Raw genomic sequence first — 19,271 nt, 5'->3', positions numbered from 1 at the left:
TTGGGGTCTACAACAGATGATACAAATGTTGGGGGGGGGGGGGGAGCAGGAGCTCCAAAAAGTCGTTTAGGATAGAGAGGGAATACACATACTATACAGAGATGCTGTATGAGAAACCAATGTGAGTTGGAAAATTGCGCAAAAATAAATCTATTCTAGACCTCAACAATGGAATTATGATCAGTAGAAATGGCCATGACATGGGGCCTTTAAAAAGAGCTTTGAAGCCATGAGAGTCTCTCAAAAACCACAAGAGATGTCAGAAATATAGAAACATGGTAAATAAAGAATACTTATTGTACAAAGAGACAGGAATAGAACCTGCATTCTGGAGATCGGTCTTTAGCTCCACTTTAATGTGCATCCTCATCTCACCTCATGGATACAGATGGATTTTTATAACGATGAATATTTCCTGAAAATAGACCCCAGTTATGCACAGAGAAGGGGAATGCAAATACAAATATGAAATAGAGGTGGCTGGAAAAAGCTGCTGTTGCAAAAAGGAAGAACTTCAGAGGAAGTGGAAAATCTAATTTGGATATAAGGATTCATCTGCAGGGTGGAGACGGTGTGAATCTTTAATATTTGCTTTAAAATAACTGTGGTGCTGACTATACACTAAAACATGTCAAAAAAACACACAAGCAGGGTTTGGCGTGCAGTTAAAATCAGCCGGCTTTGACTTTATTTGGGGCAGACAGCATCTCTAATGCAGGGATTCCTTTTGAAAAAATATGTTTTCTGATGCTTGCTCTGAGAAACAGGGAAGCTGAGGGAACAACGGTAAATTGGGAGAAAGTGGATGAGGCTGTTTGCAGCTCTGCCAGCAAATCAGCAGCACAGGGTTTTATTCGACTGCAATATATATCAAGGCCACAAACAGCCTTTAACAATTAAATAAACAAACTGCATATTTAATTCACAGAACAAACATAGTGTCCTGTTCTGCTCCTACCCAAGGGTTGGTTCCAGCACTATTGAGAAAGGAGGTTTGAGTTTTTCATCTTATAGTCAGATACTTTGACCATGAAACGGTTTTAAAAGTAACAACATTAAAAACAATCTTGTGCTGCTGTTTTTGTGACTCTGTAACAATCTTCAAAGAACAAATATTTTCTTCATCTTTATCAAAGACGAAGTAAAGCTTGTTATCTCACGGTAAAAATAAATATACCACTAATTTGCAACACCAAATGCATTGCAATCAATAGCTAAATGTTCTTGCTCAAGTATCCATGTCCATGTTTTTTAATCGAATTTCATCCAGGGTATGTCTTGCAATACATCTGCTCATGGAAATGTGTTATGGTCATGTTAAGAAGCTCAAAGCACTTGTGTTAGCAAACGGTTGTGGTTTGCTTCTTTAGCTATTGATAAAGACGGCAGGGATTTAAAGAAATATTCTGCCCCAGACTCCCCCCATGTACCCATGTCTGGGCCACTGAAGAGCTCTGTGAACCCTTTTTCAAATGTACTCATTTCAACACATGCTCTCTGTCTCTCCTACTAAACACATGAATGCTAACTACGACTCTAATGAGGCATTTCGTAGAAAAAAATTCCCTCCTTCATTAGCTAATCGTTCGTTTCGATCAGTGAATTCCTCCGGTCACATGGCCATCCATGCCAAAACCAATTTTCTCCTTTAATAACTTAAAAAAATTAGACTGGCAATACTCTTATGATAATATTCTATCTTGTTTTTTCAAAAAATCGATTTGAAGACTAAAATTAAGAAGATAACTATTCCCTATGTTTTACTTACCGTATTTATTTTTAAAATATTCTTAATAAATCCATCCATGTTCCGATCCTCCAGCCCATTTCACACTCCACTGTGCCATCAATCGTGAACAAAACCCCAAAATCCTTCAGTTGGGTTAAGGACTCATTCCCTACTCAGAGTGGACAAAATGTTACTCAAATAGAGGTAAATAAACATTTGGTGGGGACTATTTTCAGGAGTGGATTAATACATGTTTGGTGCTTTACTAAGCATTTAAAACAGTGGGATATTTGCAATTGACTCAACCGTAATATAATAAACTATATTTCCCATCCTAATTAATGTAGATTAAAAGTATTTATTTGACACAAATTGAACACAGAACATTAAGTTACTAGACTTTGTCAATTAATATTTCTTATTGCCACCATGATTGCCACTGACTGATATCCAAGCAGCAATTAAGTTTTAATATTTGACAAAACAAATTAGAATATAAATGCAATGTCTAAAAGATTACTTTGTGTTATCACTGGGGATTAAATCCAGACTGTGCGGCTGGAGGAAGGCCTTTTTAACAGGGGAATAAAACCAGATATGAATACTAATTAAACGAGGAAGGTTATCTATAAAATATAATTAAGAAAATTCATAGTATTCATCCTCATGGACAGTTTAATCCATCATTTCCAGGAAAAAAAGTGTTGCCCCTAACCTGCTATCTGGAAGCCGAGACACTACTGTATCTGCAATGTCATCAGCAGAGTCCTCTGGGATCAGCTCTGTAATCCTCTGTGAAAATATAGAAGCTAGACATGGACTGCCATTCATTTCCCTGTAAACGCCTTAATCAAGAGCCGCTAATCTCTGCCATCGTGGATACACACACTGTTTGGAAATTTTTTTAAGAAGATTTTCTGTTTGAGTGCTTAAGACATGGATTTATATTTTTCTATATCTTTTCTGAATCTTAATTTAAGGGCATTGCATTTTCTATAACCTCAAGGCCAAGAATTATTATAATTAATATCATTATTATAATTATAATTGTATATATTATATTTGATTGAAGCTTTCTGTTTATCTTAATGCTCACCTATTTATTATTATTATCAGGTATTTTAGCTATTTTCCTCACATTAATCAAGTAATAAAACAGCCTATTTCTATATTCTGTGTGCACAGGTATTTATTTAAATATAATTTATATAAAATCTCAGTAAATAATATGTTTAAACTTGGATTTGTTATTGTCTTTTTACTTCCCTGACAGCAGTGATCGGGACATTTCCGACACATCTTCAAACGGTTGACCAATCACAACAGAGCCGACCAGTTAACCAATCAAAGCAGAATGGGCTCTGGTTTCAGACAGAGGGTGAAGAGAGATGCTGCAGCACAGGCAGTATGAGAAAAATAAAGTCCTTTTTGAACATTAAAGCAGGGAAACATGATACAGTGGAGGAACTAACTACTAATAGGAACCTGAAAATTACCATAATATGTCATCTTTAAACGTGTTTCACCAATAAAATGTGCCTGCATGGCTGTGGTAAAAAAATAAATGCTATGTATCTTTTTTGGTGGCAGCGTAATTCTCTTGCCTATTGTTTTCTAATCTTTTCTGGATGGAACTCTGCTCTTTCTTAAGGGCTCCGTCTGACATGAAATAATTGGTGGAAACCAATCATCTCTTCTTTGTTTTTTTATGATTCAGGGACACTTGAAAACTGTTTTGGAACACTTCAATTTTGCGGTGCACAATAGAATAATCACAACCAGGAAATAAACTGTCTCTTCGACAATTTAAATCATGACTAACACATTTTGAAAATAAAGGAAATTAAAAACAAAGTACCTTTTCCCAAATACTTATATGTCCGATTTAACAACAGCAAACAAGCTGAGATAGCATAGCCACTCGAATCACTGCTTCCTTGGGACGTCTTCATGACAGCATTGTAGAAACATCAATTTTAATGTGAAATGTCTTTATTTAGTGTTTCACTTACCGGGTCCATTTGTTTTGAATGCTTTTAATTTGACTGCAGGAAAACTATCAATGAACACTGAATACATCCTTACCCAGAACTGATTGATAGATCAGTCATGAATAAAAAAATGTCTAAAATCCAACTCTTTCTTCATACCGCTACTGAACTATGTCTTCTGTAATTGTTTTGATTGAATAACCCCTAGTGGCAGCAAATTATATATTTTGAATTTAGGTTCCAAGTTCGATACAGCAGTTAGAGACAGACTATTTTTATAAACATTTATAAACCCTCACATATCAAATATATATGATCCTTTGGAGTTTTGTTGACCTGTTTAATGTAAGTGTGTTCTGATTGACCTTGAATATGACCATGTCAACAAAATATCGTAATATAATAGCTGAAATCTTCAACAAAGTCCTATCCAGATTCACCTTAACTATAAACTAAATGCAGTTTAAAGGAAGGCTAAGGTTTTTTTGTTTGTTGACATATTGTGATGATACATTTGGCTAACTGTCACTGAAAACGTACCTAAAATGTACGTTTAATTGTTTTGTGTTTTTAAAAAAAAGCATGTTTCTCAAAATTTACATTTTCTTGGCTGTAATGCGTTTGCACCTGTTGGCCACCGTAGGTACCATACTCAAAATACACAACTGAGTCCTCATGGTAAATTACAATATCACATCTACAGTAGTTTTTTCTATCTCAGTCCATACTAAACTGAAAAGTTTACAGCCCTGCTCCTTTATTGAATTAAATTCAGCTGATGTGATTTATGTAACATTTTTGTATCTTTGGGGTGAATATTTTGTGGACATTTTGATACCCTGATACAGAAACCCCAAACACCAAGGTGCCTCCTCACAGAAAAAAGGCTGCTTCATAACTTTCTTTAACCAACAAATATGTTGTTATATCTTCAAATGTTAATTCAAACGCAGTCATTTTGTCCACTCCCTTTATTCACCTGTTCATAGCCAAGCAGCTTATTTTCTGTTTCTTTTAATTCATATTATGGCCATTGTCGTGAAAGGGTAGCCTCCCTAGCGTGGAGCCAGCCTCCCCGATTCTTTCCGGTCGCGTCTCCCCTCCTTACCATGTATTATTCAATTTACGACCAAAGAGCTCCGCCGGCAGACACCGAGTGCTCGGTGACGTCAGCAAAGTTATCCGGCAGCAGCAGCTGTAGAGGAGCCGAGGACTGAGGAGAGGAGGAGGAGAGGGAAGGACGCTGCTGGATGTGGAGCTCTGACTGTGGAGCACCGAGGAGGACCGGGGCTTTTTTTTTCTTTCTACGGGACTTCAATACTCGGACTTCTTCTTCTTTTTTGGTAAGTAAACGCGGTTTCCTGTGTATAGCAAAGATTCCCTGACTGCTGGGCGGAGTGAGCTGTCGAGTTTCTTGTGTGTTGGTGCACACATTAGCTTCGCGCTTGGTTTACAACTCGAAGTTGACATTGTTGTTAGCTTTATATTGGACGCTGTTCTTTCCCTAGTTAATACATTCCTAACCTAACGGGAAACTTTGTTGCGCAAGTCCGTGTAAGGTGTACTCTGAGCTAACGTCGAGTTTGTGTATCTTTGTTGCTTGCAAATCTTTGACTAACTTTGATGTGAAAACACTGTGAATGTCCGCGTGCAGTCTCCTCGTTCTGACGCTATTTGACAGGTCGTCGCTAAAAAAGCTGTCGCTGTCATTGTAGCGGTGACATCAAGAGATATTGTGTCAGTGTTGTTAGTGATGGAAGTGGGACATGAAAATAAATGTCTTCTTCTTTCTCCTGTTTCCAAACCCTTAATCCCTTTTTATTCTTAGCAGTGGTGGTTCTAGACCAATTTTAATTGGGGGGCCAGTTATTTTATTAGAGGGGCATGTAACAAAACACCACAAAGACCGTGTGCAAGATATTCACATTTATAATTTAGTATAAAGTCATAGCCCTAAAACCCCCATACAGTACAATTATTGGTATTAGTTTGTTTTAGTAACATCCTTTTAGTTGATAGTTGATTTTATTATATTATTGATCAATTATTCCTGTTATTTTTGATCCAAGTTAGAAAGACAGTCTTTGCTGCAACACTATCAGAAATGGTTTTTCATGTCTTTTTTTGGAGAGGGGCCACAGGGGGGTCCACGTTCTGGCCCCTGTTGCCCCCCACACCCTACAACCACCCATTATTCTTGGGCAGTGACAAATATGGAATACTGAGGCACTATTTCAGACTTATTCTCATAATTGCTGCGAGTGTATAGCCTCTAACGTCCATGTTGAGAATGCATATGTGTGTAGTTTATGTGTGATAGCACTTCATTTCATTATTTCCGAGGCATATTGAGACGAGTGACACTCATAAATGAACAAGCATCTATTAAATGGCATCTACCTTTCATCTTCAGATGTCAGATATTCTGCCAACATGATTGTTTTCAACAGGTAATAATAACCATGACAACATCTGTGTAAATTGTCTGCCACTGTGCAAGATATTAATACATTTATATATATTTTGGGTGATGGATAAGCATCTGACAGTGGAGCATTTCGAGTTTCTGTTCCACACAGTTTTCATTTCACGGCTGAGGAGTCACCGTCTTTCTGTGGTTGTGAAATTGAGTTTTTTGAGAGACTTGTTGAAGTCAGCAATAACTATTATTACCTATCTCCGCTGTGCCTTTTAACAGGTGGATGGTGTAACGTGTATTGAACCTGCTCTGGATGTTTGGCAGCCACTGGTTTATTGAAAAGCAGCTGATCTCCAAGTTTATGCTGTTAAAATAAGCAAGAATTAGCCCTGAAGATTTGTGCTAATTGAAGTCTTGTTCCTAGTTGTCCTTTATGAGTAAAACTGGCTTGTCATGGATTTTAAGGCAGCAGGATATGAGGAATGTGTACAATAACGGTTTTGCAATAATTGGTTGCGACACAAAAAATACAGCAAATGTCTTTCTTATATCATACAAATTGAACTGAACACTCAAATCACCAATAGAAACAATTATGATATTAGTTATATTTTTGAAAGAATGTAGAAGCCATGTATGTTTGTTATGGTATTTATTTTGGACACTTGTTGTTTATTAGATGCAGAGGATGTATATATGGGGCCATAGTTGACAGGAAAATGAGAGCATTTGTTGAAGGAGCGCACACAGTTCTTACAGACTTGACTAAAGACCAAACAACACTCACTTGCAGATTCTTAAAACGTAGTAATGCACAACCATTTAAAAATACTACAAACTAAACTGCAATGACACGAAAATCTTCTGTTTGTGACTGCGTATGATCCCTACCACATACCTGTGTGTCAATGGCAAAGGGAAAAGAGTGAATATGAATATTAAAAATGACCATTAAGGGGACGTTTCCTACTGATATTCTCTTTTAACTACCAAATTAATCCCATTGTGTGCAATAATGCATTCTCTTGCAATGTGTCAATATAACAACATTTGCATAACAAATGACATGTTCCCTTTTGGATCTAAGGTTATGTCAATGTAACAACATTGTTTTACTCAGCTGAGTCTGAACAATTTTAGCATCAGAATTGCAATAAGTGCGTGCGCAATAGTCACATTAGATGATGTCAAGTAACACAATTAACTTAAATACATCATGCTTCAACTTTTCAGGCATAATATAAAAGAAAAAAGCTTGAATACATCTCTTATCATGACTAATTTACAAGAAGAATCTGTACGGTAGAACGGATTTCCGCCTTCTTGGAAACGCCCTGATAGTTGTCAAACCTAACCTGAAAATGAGTTAGTATTAGGAGGTGAACAGTTGTTGTATGCATGTATTACAGCTACAGTAAAGGAAGATATTGGCCAAAAACTGCTACTTGGTTTGTTTTGATCCAGAAAAACAATATTGCAATGTTTTTTCCACTATTGTCTAGTTCAAGCTTCAAAAGCCTTGCCTGCCACCTTGTGTTATTATGTGTTGGATGAGATAAGAGATCCACATTATGAGTATGATGGTAACATATAATATAGCTGAATAGTGTCCAAAATCCTAAACATTTGAATTGTTGTGAAGCTGGGATCGCTCAATAAGCTGTATTACCAAAGCAGACATGCCTATAATTCAATGCTATTTATAATAGAGAATATTATAAACACAAACAATATACAGTTAGGTTTCATGGGACATATTCAGAGGTCAAGTAAAATGATTATTTACTCTATTTTTAATCACAGGCTTTTGGGGTATTCAAAATGTGTCAACGACACTATACATGTTCTAGGACAGTGACCACCAACTGGCGGCCCGCGGGCTACGTACGGCCCCCCAGATATTCTCATCCGGCCCACGCGACTTGGGTGACTGTGGCGTTGGCGGAGTGGTTACTGCGTTCGCCCACCGCCCATTTTTTTTTTTTTACAAGGTCTCGTGAGTAAGGTGCAGTACCTGAGTCCAACAGAGAGGCAGCAGCTGCGGGACAGTAGACTGCCTACTGCGAAACCTTCCCTGCCTTGAAGAAGAAGTGATCCTTCGTTGTGAACAGTCTTCTTTCTGCGCTCCACAGCAGCAGCCCCGCTGCGACAGAGTCCAACAGAGAGGCAGGAGCTGCGGGACAGTAGCCTAGAAGCGGGGTTGGGTTGTAACGGAATATACGTAACGGAGTTACGTAATCAGAATACAAAATTCAAGTAGGCTAACTGTATTCAGCTGGCGTTACATTTGAAAAACGAGTAATCTGATTACAGTTACTTTCGTAAACCTGAAGTGAATACATTTTGGAATACTTATTGGAATTATTGGTGGAAAAGTTTCCTCACAAAATGTAATATTCATTACCGGCAGAACTGTGTGCACACTGCACAGCGCTGCAGCATGTCTGTGAGCGAGAGAGATGCAGTGTGTCTGTGAGGCCCCGCCCCCGTACGCAGATGAGAGAGAGATCTCTTTTAAAATATATTGAAAGTTAGAAACGGAGATGGTTAGATAAAATGTGCAAGATAACGTTTATGTAGCATTTATTTATTGTCGAAATGATGACATTTCATAACGGGATCAAATCAAAGTGAATGGCCTGCTGCTGCTGAATGCATCGGGCAAGTGACTGGAAAAAGTTTTAAAAGCACCCAAGGACACCTTACAATTCATAACATATTCCAAGGAAATGTTTTAAGACAGTACAAAGAATGCAGTCCGGGTGATGTTTTTTATGTGGGGTGCTGATGAGAGGGAGCGGTCCAGAATAACACCAAGATGTTGTGTTTGTGCTCTTGATAAGCCATTAAAACAGTCAAATAAGTGTCTCCTGTTCACCAAAACATACCCATCTTTTATGGAAAAATAAAGTATTCTAAAAGTAATCTGAATACGTAACTAACTGTATTCTGATTACTTTCAGAGCATGTATTCAGTAACTGATTACATTTACAAAGTAACCCTCCCAACCCTGCCTAGAAGTGATCGTTCCTTAGCGTGAAGAGTCTGCTAAGCGTTATGCGGTCCGCAGTACCTGAGCGTGTTTGTGGACTATATAAAAATCGCTGGCCCGCGATAGTGTCTATTGGATACATTTTGGCCCTTGGACAAATGTAGTTGGTGATCCCTGTTCTAGGAAGTAGTCTATGAAAATTAACTATCTAAAATGCGATCATAACTTTCATAATAAAATGTCAAAAAGGTTTCAACACATGGTAAAAGGTCTGACTACATAGATTGTCAGTGCTCAGGAAATTTAAGAGAAATTGTAAGACATTCTTTTCAGCAGAAATCATAAAACTGTATATTGATAGTGAACAAACAAACACATTGTGAGACTGACCGTTGAGCGGCCCGACTAAGCAAGGAGGCAGAGGCAGAACGTCCAAAAATATAACCCGACGTGGGCATTTATTAAAAAAATGTGCACAAAGTTCACAGCCTCAATCCTGCTGTTCTCCTTGCACACATCCTGCAGCCACAAAGATCTCACACCCACTACTCTACCAGCCTCTAGAAAACAGCACCTAAATACACACACTGACTAACAAGACACAGGTGAGGGGGAGCAATTAGACACAGGTGAGGGGGGAGGAGACAACACAGGGCACCAGGTGAACACAATTGGGTAATCAGTAGGAGGGAACACAGAGACGACCGGAAGCAACAGACAAGATGGGGATGAACACTTATACCATTAAATAAATACCACATCAATAAATTATATAAACATGTTCACGAGAGCTCTAGTAACGGCGTCTCGTCGTTACACACATCCACACACAAAGCTTATATTTCTTTTTGTTGCTGCTATTTCCTTGCTTTTTCTTTAAAATGAATTCATTGTTGGTTAATATAAACAAGAAGCCAAAGCTTGTCATGGATATACCCATTTACATTTTGGTCACGCAGCACACTGAATCATGCTGATACTGTTTTGCATTATAGCTATAAATTCATGAATGTACATCAGATGGCTTTATTTTTGATTCTCATTGTTATTGTATCTTTCTCAGCAGAGTTAACACATGTTTCCTCAATGGACCCTGGTGCTAGTAATGCATAAGAATAAGAGTGATTTGTTTTATGTGAGACTTGTTATCCAGAGACTGACAGAGGCGCCCCACTGTGAAAGAATGCCTGTTTAGCTAACACACCTGTGTGTTTCTACATGGCGGTGACTTGTTCTATGCTCAATGTGCATGATGATTGATTTGTAATGTTGGCAAGATTCTGAACAGTTTGTTGTTGACATTAGTGATGTCATGATATACGCAACTTTTCGTTTTATGTTGAGGCCTAAATTCTGTGAAACTAGACCGTACTCTGCGTGTACCGTTGTATCATCATCATGTGGTCCTGAGGAATATAGAACAATGTATTTAGGGTAAACATAGAGGAGCGTTTATTTCCACCTGATAATGCTACATTGTGCACAAGTAATCCATATTAGAATTAAAAAGGGAGGTGAGCTAGTTAGCGTTAGCTGTTAGCTGCTGGGCAACACAATCATGTTCTGGCTATATAACAGCTAACAATTTAACTGGTATAGAGAGGCAAAGTCCCTCATCTTGGAAAAATTATTTATTGAAGTCAATGGAGAGAGAAAGATTATCTTTCGATCCCGTTTGAATTGTGCCACGAATTACACATATGATGTTTGTCAATCTTAAAAAATAATTTCCATGTAAAAAAAGTCACAGTTTGTCGTAAAACTGTTGAAATATAAGACTGGTGATTTTCACCTCTTTTAATACTTTTCGCCTCATTCTGAAAGAAAGAAGTGAAATGTGCCAACGTGACGGCCGTCGGGAGATGTAGTTCATTGAGCGGTTTCACACACAAAAAAGTGTTACTTCACAGTTTTTTTGACCTGACAAACATCAAATGTGTAATTTGTGGCACAATTCAAACGGGATCGAAAGATAATCTTTCTCTCTCCATTGACTTCAATCCATACTTTTTCCGAAATAAGGTCCCATGGAGGTCCACCAGAAAGGGAGGGACTTCGCCTCTCTTTTGGTATTCACTACTAAATTCCAATAGTTGACATGGAATTTGAATCATCTTATAACTAAACTACTTTCAGCAAATACTATTGGTTTGTTATGTAAAGCACTTTAAACATGTGGTATAGTGATTGTGATTACAGTAATGGCGTTCACATATTGATTAAAGAAATCTCAGCAGATGAGGGCTACTATAATGTTGACAACACTCATGTTTATCACTCACTTCCTGCCTTCAGAAGGTTCAGCGGACACTTGAGCCATCAGTGCAAGATCACTCAGTGACTGATAATATCACTACTATCAGCCCATGCTCCCCATTTCTCACTGTCATACAAAAAACTCTATTAAAAAGAGGTTCATTTATCCACCTAGAGCTGTTTGCTGTCAGAAGCCTCATCCTCGGTTGGAAACATCAAACAGCTTTCTATTCACTGTGACTATAGGAGCTGGTAGATCTGGAATCAAATTTGAGCAGGAAGATTACACATGCGCTTATCACTGGCTCTATTTTCTTATTGTCATGTCAAAAGAAAGTCCTTTTTATAGTCTGAAACTATACCAAGGACTTAAGATAATTGATATTTTTCTCATGCTGGGTTAAGGTGTTGACACCAACAAATGTCAAAGCCCTCTTTCTCACCATCTTTGTGATTGAATTAACCCTCTCAACATTTATTATACACCTCAATTAATCATGGGCTTTTGCAAATGAGACAGCTGAGGGCACGCTGGGTCTACTGCCTGTTTTATATCGGAGTCTTGTTTTTTTTTTGTCCCGCTCTTAGTCGTATGAGTCTACTATTGATTGTTGAATGGAGGCTCCTTTGCAGCACTAATGGACCTACTTTATCGTACATATGATGAGTCATTCTAGAATAATATTGAGTTGCACAAGGAGAAAATGAAATGACTAAAGATGAAGTCCCAGGCACTTTAAAGGTATTTTATAGACTCAGTGCTTTAATGTTTGAGCTGGAAATACAACTTTTTGTGCAACTTCCTTCAGCATAAATCATTGCAAGAGACAGACATAGCTAGCTCAAAATGTAGTGTTTGTAATGTATACGGTTAACAAAGTGTCTAAGAAATGTTACTGGACAAACCGCTACAGCAAACCTGGTGAGTTTGTGTGACCATAAAATAAATGTGCAATTACATCATTTTTACATTCCCCCTTCCCCGACTTTTCAACCCTGGCAAGATTTTGGCGTAAGATCTCAATGGTCTTTAAATTCCATTTAAGTAAAACATGCAACAACATTTGCATTTTTAGCTGTATAAGCTTAAGTAAATACTTTAAACACATGTAGTTTCACTTATGATACTTGAAGTACCAATCTGATACGAGTGCTGTATTTTTTGCCAAATGTAAAATACTTTATATCTCCCTGCGTGGAACTCTTTGTCATCACTTTGATATAGGGTAACGCTGAAGGCAACAAAGCTTGCTGCCCAGTATAACTGAATTCATATTCAGTAACTGATAGCACAAACAGAGACTTTTCTAATAACACTGACAACATAACACATGACCAAAATGTATTTGGTCATTATGTATCAGGTCTAGTCTATAAGATATAAGATTTGGATTTTTCGACACAAGATTTCAAGCATGCACCAAAACAAGCTTCTAAATTATGCTGCTTTTCTTTATTCATGAAACAGTTACTTATTTTCTTTGGACCATGGGTTGATGAAACAAACTATTTAAAGCAAAACTGAAATCACAATTTTCTAGAATTTCTTTTGACCAAGTATAGTGAAATGTTTGTGTAGAACTCATATATTTATATATATATAATTTGGTATAATATTAAGTTAGTGTAGTCTTTTAAATGGGTACATCACTGACCTAGGGAGGTGTTCCAGGCACGTCCAGCTGGGAAGAGACCAAGGGGTAGACCTAGGACTAGGTGGAGGGATTATATATCTTCGATGGCCTGGGAGCGCCTTGGGATTCCCCAGTCAGAGCTGGTGGATGTGGCCAGGGAAAGGAACGTTTGGGGCTCTCTGCTGGAACTGCTACCTCCGCAACCGGACCACGGAGAAGCGGGAGAAGATGGATGGATGGATGGATGGACACCACTGACCAATTCTAATATCATGTGTGTATGCATATGTCCCTTGTATTGGAAAAAGAGCTGGAGACATTACCTCTGTAGCCAGAAAACTGGTTCTGGAAACATACCACTGCCTTTTGACTCGATAAGAGGTTTGTAGAGGATTGTGTAATACAATCATGTGCACTCACAGAAAATAGGACTCGATAAAATGTACCAAAAATCAAAGACAAGCCTGTTCATTTGAAATGTTCTTGTCTGGACTCTGTTTGCAGCAGTTGGACTTGCTCCATTAAAAATCCAAATGAGTCAAGGGTATATACAAGTCAATGCAACAGGGTGCCGGCTCTAATGAATACTTCAGCGTGATAAATGAACCAAATGATTGGTTTCGCTCTTTCGGATGCCATACCACAAACCAGAATGGAAATTGCTTTTCTGTAAGATACTTCCTGTAGTTTTGCCTTAAGGTGTGTTTACAGAAACAGCGTTTACTGCCTCGGCATCTGCAGCAAACAATTTGTCATGGAATACTTCCTCTCCCAAGGTAAAATGTGTTTTTGGTGTTATCAACTCATAATGCAATACGCTGTATAAGTATATTGCTTTATTCACAGTGGCTGCTTGTGCGATGTAGAGCTTTCGCCTCATTGGTCGTACTTTGAAAGGTCAGCTGTGAATAAAGTCAGAGTTGAAATATGCTGGGTGGCGAAGTATGGTGCTGACACCAAGGTAGGCAACTCAACGATTGATTATGTGTCCAAGGGAGGGACTCATTTCTGTCCATAGCTTTTCACAAAGCTATGGACAGCTCAAACTATCAATGTGGTCTTGATATGTTATACCTATCTAAATTTGAGAGGTAATCAATTATTTAACTCACTGCTTGTATTTATATCTTTAAGGTAGGACTACACTATTTTGAAGAAGGCTAATGGGGATTTTTTTGGACTGATTTCGTTGCTTTATGACTGGCAATACTAGAGAGAATGATAATTTTTGAGACACTATTCACATTATCATTGAAAGATATGTTAATGTTATCATTATGCAATTTTTTTCTAAACAGGATTTGTACCAAACTGATTTTTTTATTAAGTCAATATAATAGCATTCATACTCTATAAAACTTCATTCATATATTTTACAAAATATAGCACTTACTGCAATTTGAATATTGCAGTAGCCCATATTTTCAATAAATCTTTTTGATGAATTGTGCTGTCCTACATTAAGTTATTTCTGGGTCTAACAAAAGAAAACGTTTATTCGTAAGCTGCCGGCCTCTGTGTGAAGTGACTTAGGCCAAATCACGCTGAATTTGACTGAAATAAAAATTATTATAAACAATGATCAGTGACACAAGAAGAGTGATCACTCCACATAGATTCTGTAGTTTTTTGCAAGTAGAGGAACAATTCTGACAGGCAAGTTCAAAACATGTATATCAAATATACAGCAAGGTCATCCCAACAGAACAGCACTCGTGCTTACATTATTCATTTAAATGCACTGTACATAGTGCTAGTGCTTAGTGGACGTTACAGTGTAACGCCCACTAAGCAGCAGGCTAATATTAGCTCATTGCTGGTAAAGTATATCCGTATTGGCTTATTCTTTCCATTTGAAAAAAGTCTTATATAGCAGTATAGTAGTAAGTCAGGCACTCTTCTGATTACTTTATTATATTCTATGTGCTGGTAATAGTAGATTTACAGTTGAGCTTGAATGTTCTATATTGCACTTTTAAATATGTTTTTGACTAGTCTGTCCTTGATCCCCTGTTTGAAGATGTCCTCAACTTTGAGCTACATTGTTAACAACCAAATAATCTCCATGGTAACTGAGCAAACTCAATGCGCTCACGAAGGCCATGAGACATAGCTCCTTCAAGTTCACAGTAAGTGTTCACAATCATTTTTATTTAGGATAAATCCATCAATTGTTTTACTTTTCATCAATAAATCAATATACAGTGTGTATATATATATATATATATATATATATATATATACACTGTATACTAGTAATTTATTTTTCTTTTGCCAGAAGATCTCAGTGAACAAAAAAAATAACTATCATAATGGTCAACTGACTGGTTTCCGCATTTTCTTGATTCAATATTAGAAAATAACATATGATTATATTCATTTTGAGTAATTTCTTTATTTTCTTCATTAATACCAAAAATGTCACTTCGAGATCATTTGCAGCAATATTTTATTATTGAGTGCATGACTCAGAATCTAAAACCTCTTACAAGCACCCTTCAAACATCTTTCCGATAAGGTGAAGGAATGTGGAAGGTGCTTTAGTATTCCTAAGCATCTGTTGCCCGTTGACATTTGTCGCAAGTGTCTTTCACTGTCCCCGGGACGCGTCAGATTGATTGTAAATACATCACAACAGAGACGAGGGAGGCCGATAACTGAGGGAAATGAGCAGGCGAGCTGATTATGGGAAAGCTCTCATCAGCCTCATTACATTATTGCTTTCACACTGTGACTCTGGACTTCCTCTGATCTGAGTCAAATCACAAGCGCTGATCTGATTAAATGTGGTCGACATCTTTGGCTCTGTGTGCGGCACTGCATGCTGGGTGTTGTTTCTGTCTCAAGCTGTTTCACTTCCTTGCCCTTTGTGTCCAAATTAAGTCTACTGCATTTAGAAAGCCCTGAAAAACTAAAATTAGTCATACATTTGCAGACGTGTATCTATTTTTGTACTTTTTTGCCAGTGTTATTTTTACATTTAGCAAGAGGAACCTTTGACCTGTTTTCTTGTTTTTGTGTCATTGAAGGCGGGGGAATTGACATTCAGCTTTGTTAACTTCCTTTGACACAGCTGAATGTCAATGGATGTTGCTATACATTGTGATTAATGGAAATCTCTCCATGTAATTTCCTGATGAATGTGGCTTCTGCCTTTTGTTAGAGATAAGCTAATGGGATGAGAAACATGGCTTCTCACAATCAACGCTCAAGGCTATCAAAATGTGATAGTGATTGGTAACTTGCTATACACAGCGGGCATGGACTGAAGGCTGGTTTTATTCTTCACATCTTCTAGACATCAGAAGAGATTACTTTACTGTCATTTGTTGTGGAAATACAAGCTGGTAAACATCTCCATTTCTATACATTTGTGGTCAAAACATTTTCAAAGTCCACATCCACAGGGCATGCATGCTGTTCAGAGGGTATTTGTATTCCTACGGCTCTGTGCAAGATCAAGTCCCTGTGGCAGCGTGTTTGACTCATGGCTAACCCGGACTGTAGTGCGGGATAAGCTATCCACTCAGGCAAGAAAACCTTATTAAAGTCTTTACTCAACATTCAATGGAAACACTTGCTGCTAGCTAGAACACTGCAAAGGAAGCTATTCTAAAGAAAGAGCTGCCTAAAGACACACAATGAGAACATTTGACCTTCCTCGTTAAATAAAGTCAGGACAGGTTACTCACTCAGCGATCTAAAAGGCAATTCATACTTCCTGCGTCCACGTCTCCGTAGGGTTCCACTATGGCCCTTGTGAAGGAATGTACCGTTAGCAAACGTTGGGACTTTTAACTTGGGTTAAAAAATAAATATCAGCAGCTTTTTTGCTCAGGCCATATTGAAACTAAAACACATTACTGACAAACCTCTGTAAGGTCTTCAGGTAACTCTACCAACAGTATTAGTAAGTTGTACTGAGGAAAATGACATACTCTCTGCTAGACTCATTTCCTCCTTCCAGCCGGTGTTGGAAATATGTATTCATATATTTCCTCCACACTTGTAAATCTGGCCCCTCGTCATCGTAAATGATCTCCAAAATATGCGTACATATTGTACACTTGTTTTGTCAGTGGACCACATTTACATAAGATAGCAATGCGTTCTAGATAACGAGGTATAGGTGACTGGCTCATAATGTATTTGATGTAAACATTATACTTTGACATTTTGTTTTATGGAAAAGCCTTCAGGCCTGGGTATCACCACCATAAAGACATTTGTCACAACATCCTCTTCTCTTGTTTAGTCCCAACCGTGAAAAGCAGATGAAGGCTTCAGGTATCCGCACTTCATCACGCCATCGCAGATTGTGTACAGCGTTTATGGAGCTGACAAACAGCATTCTGGGCTGATGGCTGCTGGCACATCAGACAGGCACTGTCTGCATTGGTGTTCCAATTTGGCTGAGGCTTTATAACACATGTCTTCACGATCCAACACCTCCGAAGAAATCAGCGGCATACGCCCGTCCAATGCGTCCCCCGTTAATTCGAGAAGTTGCCCCGTTGTGAGCGAAGACAGACCACTTTTTATGGCTCTTTTATTTCTTGAGTACCATTAATTTGAAGGGGCAGGCCTCTGTGCTTTGCGCCGGGCTTTCCCTTATCCGCCTTAGACACCATGACTGCATTATCCTTCCTTCTTGTAATGAATTGGCAGGAGTTACGGGTGTTTTATTGGTATTGTTTAGCACTTTTTGCTGGGAGGCTGATTTCTCTGTTAACTCTCTGAGTATGCTGCATATCTCATCCTCGCAGGCCTCAGTGGCTATTGATGTCTTCTGGATGTTCTGCCAAAGCTGCAGTCTGGATAAATACTCGTGCTTCTCAAGCGCATTTATTTATCTTCCTTTGCACTATTATCTTCCTCCATAAAGATCATTCACATTCAAACTAATTAGATTTATTTGGGCTTGTTACACACAGTCAGGCTCCCAGTGTTGTTCTGTTGCTGTTGTTGTTGACTACAACCTTCTTTATCTCTTTGACATATACTTGGCTGTCCTAGTGAAGCCTCATTTCTCCATTATTGGTGTTTATTCAAAGAAACGGTGATGCCGTCGTAAAAACCACAGAACTTTTTTATGATTTCATCATTCCTATTTGTAGTTTTCCTTGGTGCACGGTTAAGTCATTCTCTAAAACTTTGTATATGTTTAGTCTTGAGTTATTTTCCCGCTATCTTCAGATATTTCAGTCGGCTTTGTTTTAAATAACGACAAATGGAAGCAAAATAAAAAGAAATATATATATATGCATTATGCGCTTCAAAAACCAAATACCAATTTTTTATATTATAATTAGCGTATTGTTGTTTTATTTTTGTAATTGTTTTGTCTATTATCTTTACCACATGCGTACACAAATTTATTTGAGGTGATGTCTTGTCAGTCGATTTCTTTTGTACTTAATTATTTCTTTTAGAATTATTTTTATTTACATTTGAGTTTTTGTCTTTTATGTGTCCTTGTTGTTGGTTTTTGACCTGTCTTTTAATGTGGACAATTCAAAAAGACAGTGGTATATATATAATATATTATAATTCATTATTCATCACAGAAGTTGGGAGAGTTACTTCTTTTAACTTGTTCTTTGTGATTGGAGTTGAGAAATCTTCCAGTTAGTAGCTTGTGTTTCAGCAGCGCTACTTTGAAAAAGATTTATATATATATCCTAGAATTGCTATTTCTTTCTAGCTGTAGCACAGTAATTGCCCACTGCTTGGGAAAAAAAATCTGCTGCACCTTGAGACGTTCTGATATATGGCGACAGCCGGCTGAGGCTCTATATCAGATTTGCAGAATTCAGTCCTGGCATTCATTTTGTTTGTCTCGGCCTGATACATCCAAGTATAAAACATTTAGTCTCTTCCAATAGCTCTGTGTTGGTCCGCTAACTTTGTTGTGTAGCTCTTTTGCTGCTTAATGTTCCACTTTGTGAACCAGCTAGTCCATAACTGTATATGTCTGCTGCTCAGTGCTGAGCAGTTAAGGTACAGTGGGTTTTTAGAACTTTTTTACTGCAAACGGAATCCTGTTGATGGGAGCAGTGAGTAAGCAACCTCTATAAAGCTGGTGAGTGAAACTATTCAATGACAAATACATACTTTAATAGTCCCTCAGGGCAAAAACAATATCCACTTGGTTTGGCGTAGTTAGCCAGTTTGGGAGCAGTTAGCCAGCTAACCAATCAGAGCGGACTGGGCTCTGGTTTCACACATAGGGTGAAAAGAGGTGCTGCA

At 38.0% G+C, this 19,271-nt stretch overlaps 1 protein-coding gene across 5 annotated transcripts in view; it reads left to right on the top strand.

Moving 5' to 3' along the window:
• The first annotated feature begins 4,879 nt into the window (after positions 1-4,879).
• Positions 4,880-19,271, top strand: part of gulp1a (GULP PTB domain containing engulfment adaptor 1a) — a 138,244-nt gene continuing 123,852 nt past the window's right edge. For 2 of the 5 annotated variants that reach the window (XM_079666524.1, XM_079666523.1), the window contains exon 1: positions 4,883-5,063. The gene's annotated coding sequence lies outside the window, so the exon portion shown is untranslated. Of the gene's footprint in view, positions 5,064-19,271 lie in introns of all 5 variants that reach the window. The other 3 variants (XM_079666527.1, XM_079666528.1, XM_079666529.1) reach the window with 3 other exon arrangements.

This window comes from Notothenia rossii, assembly GCF_949606895.1.
Source record: "Notothenia rossii genome assembly, chromosome: 2".
Classification (NCBI taxonomy): domain Eukaryota; kingdom Metazoa; phylum Chordata; class Actinopteri; order Perciformes; family Nototheniidae; genus Notothenia; species Notothenia rossii.
This window is presented reverse-complemented; position numbering and strand designations above follow the sequence as displayed.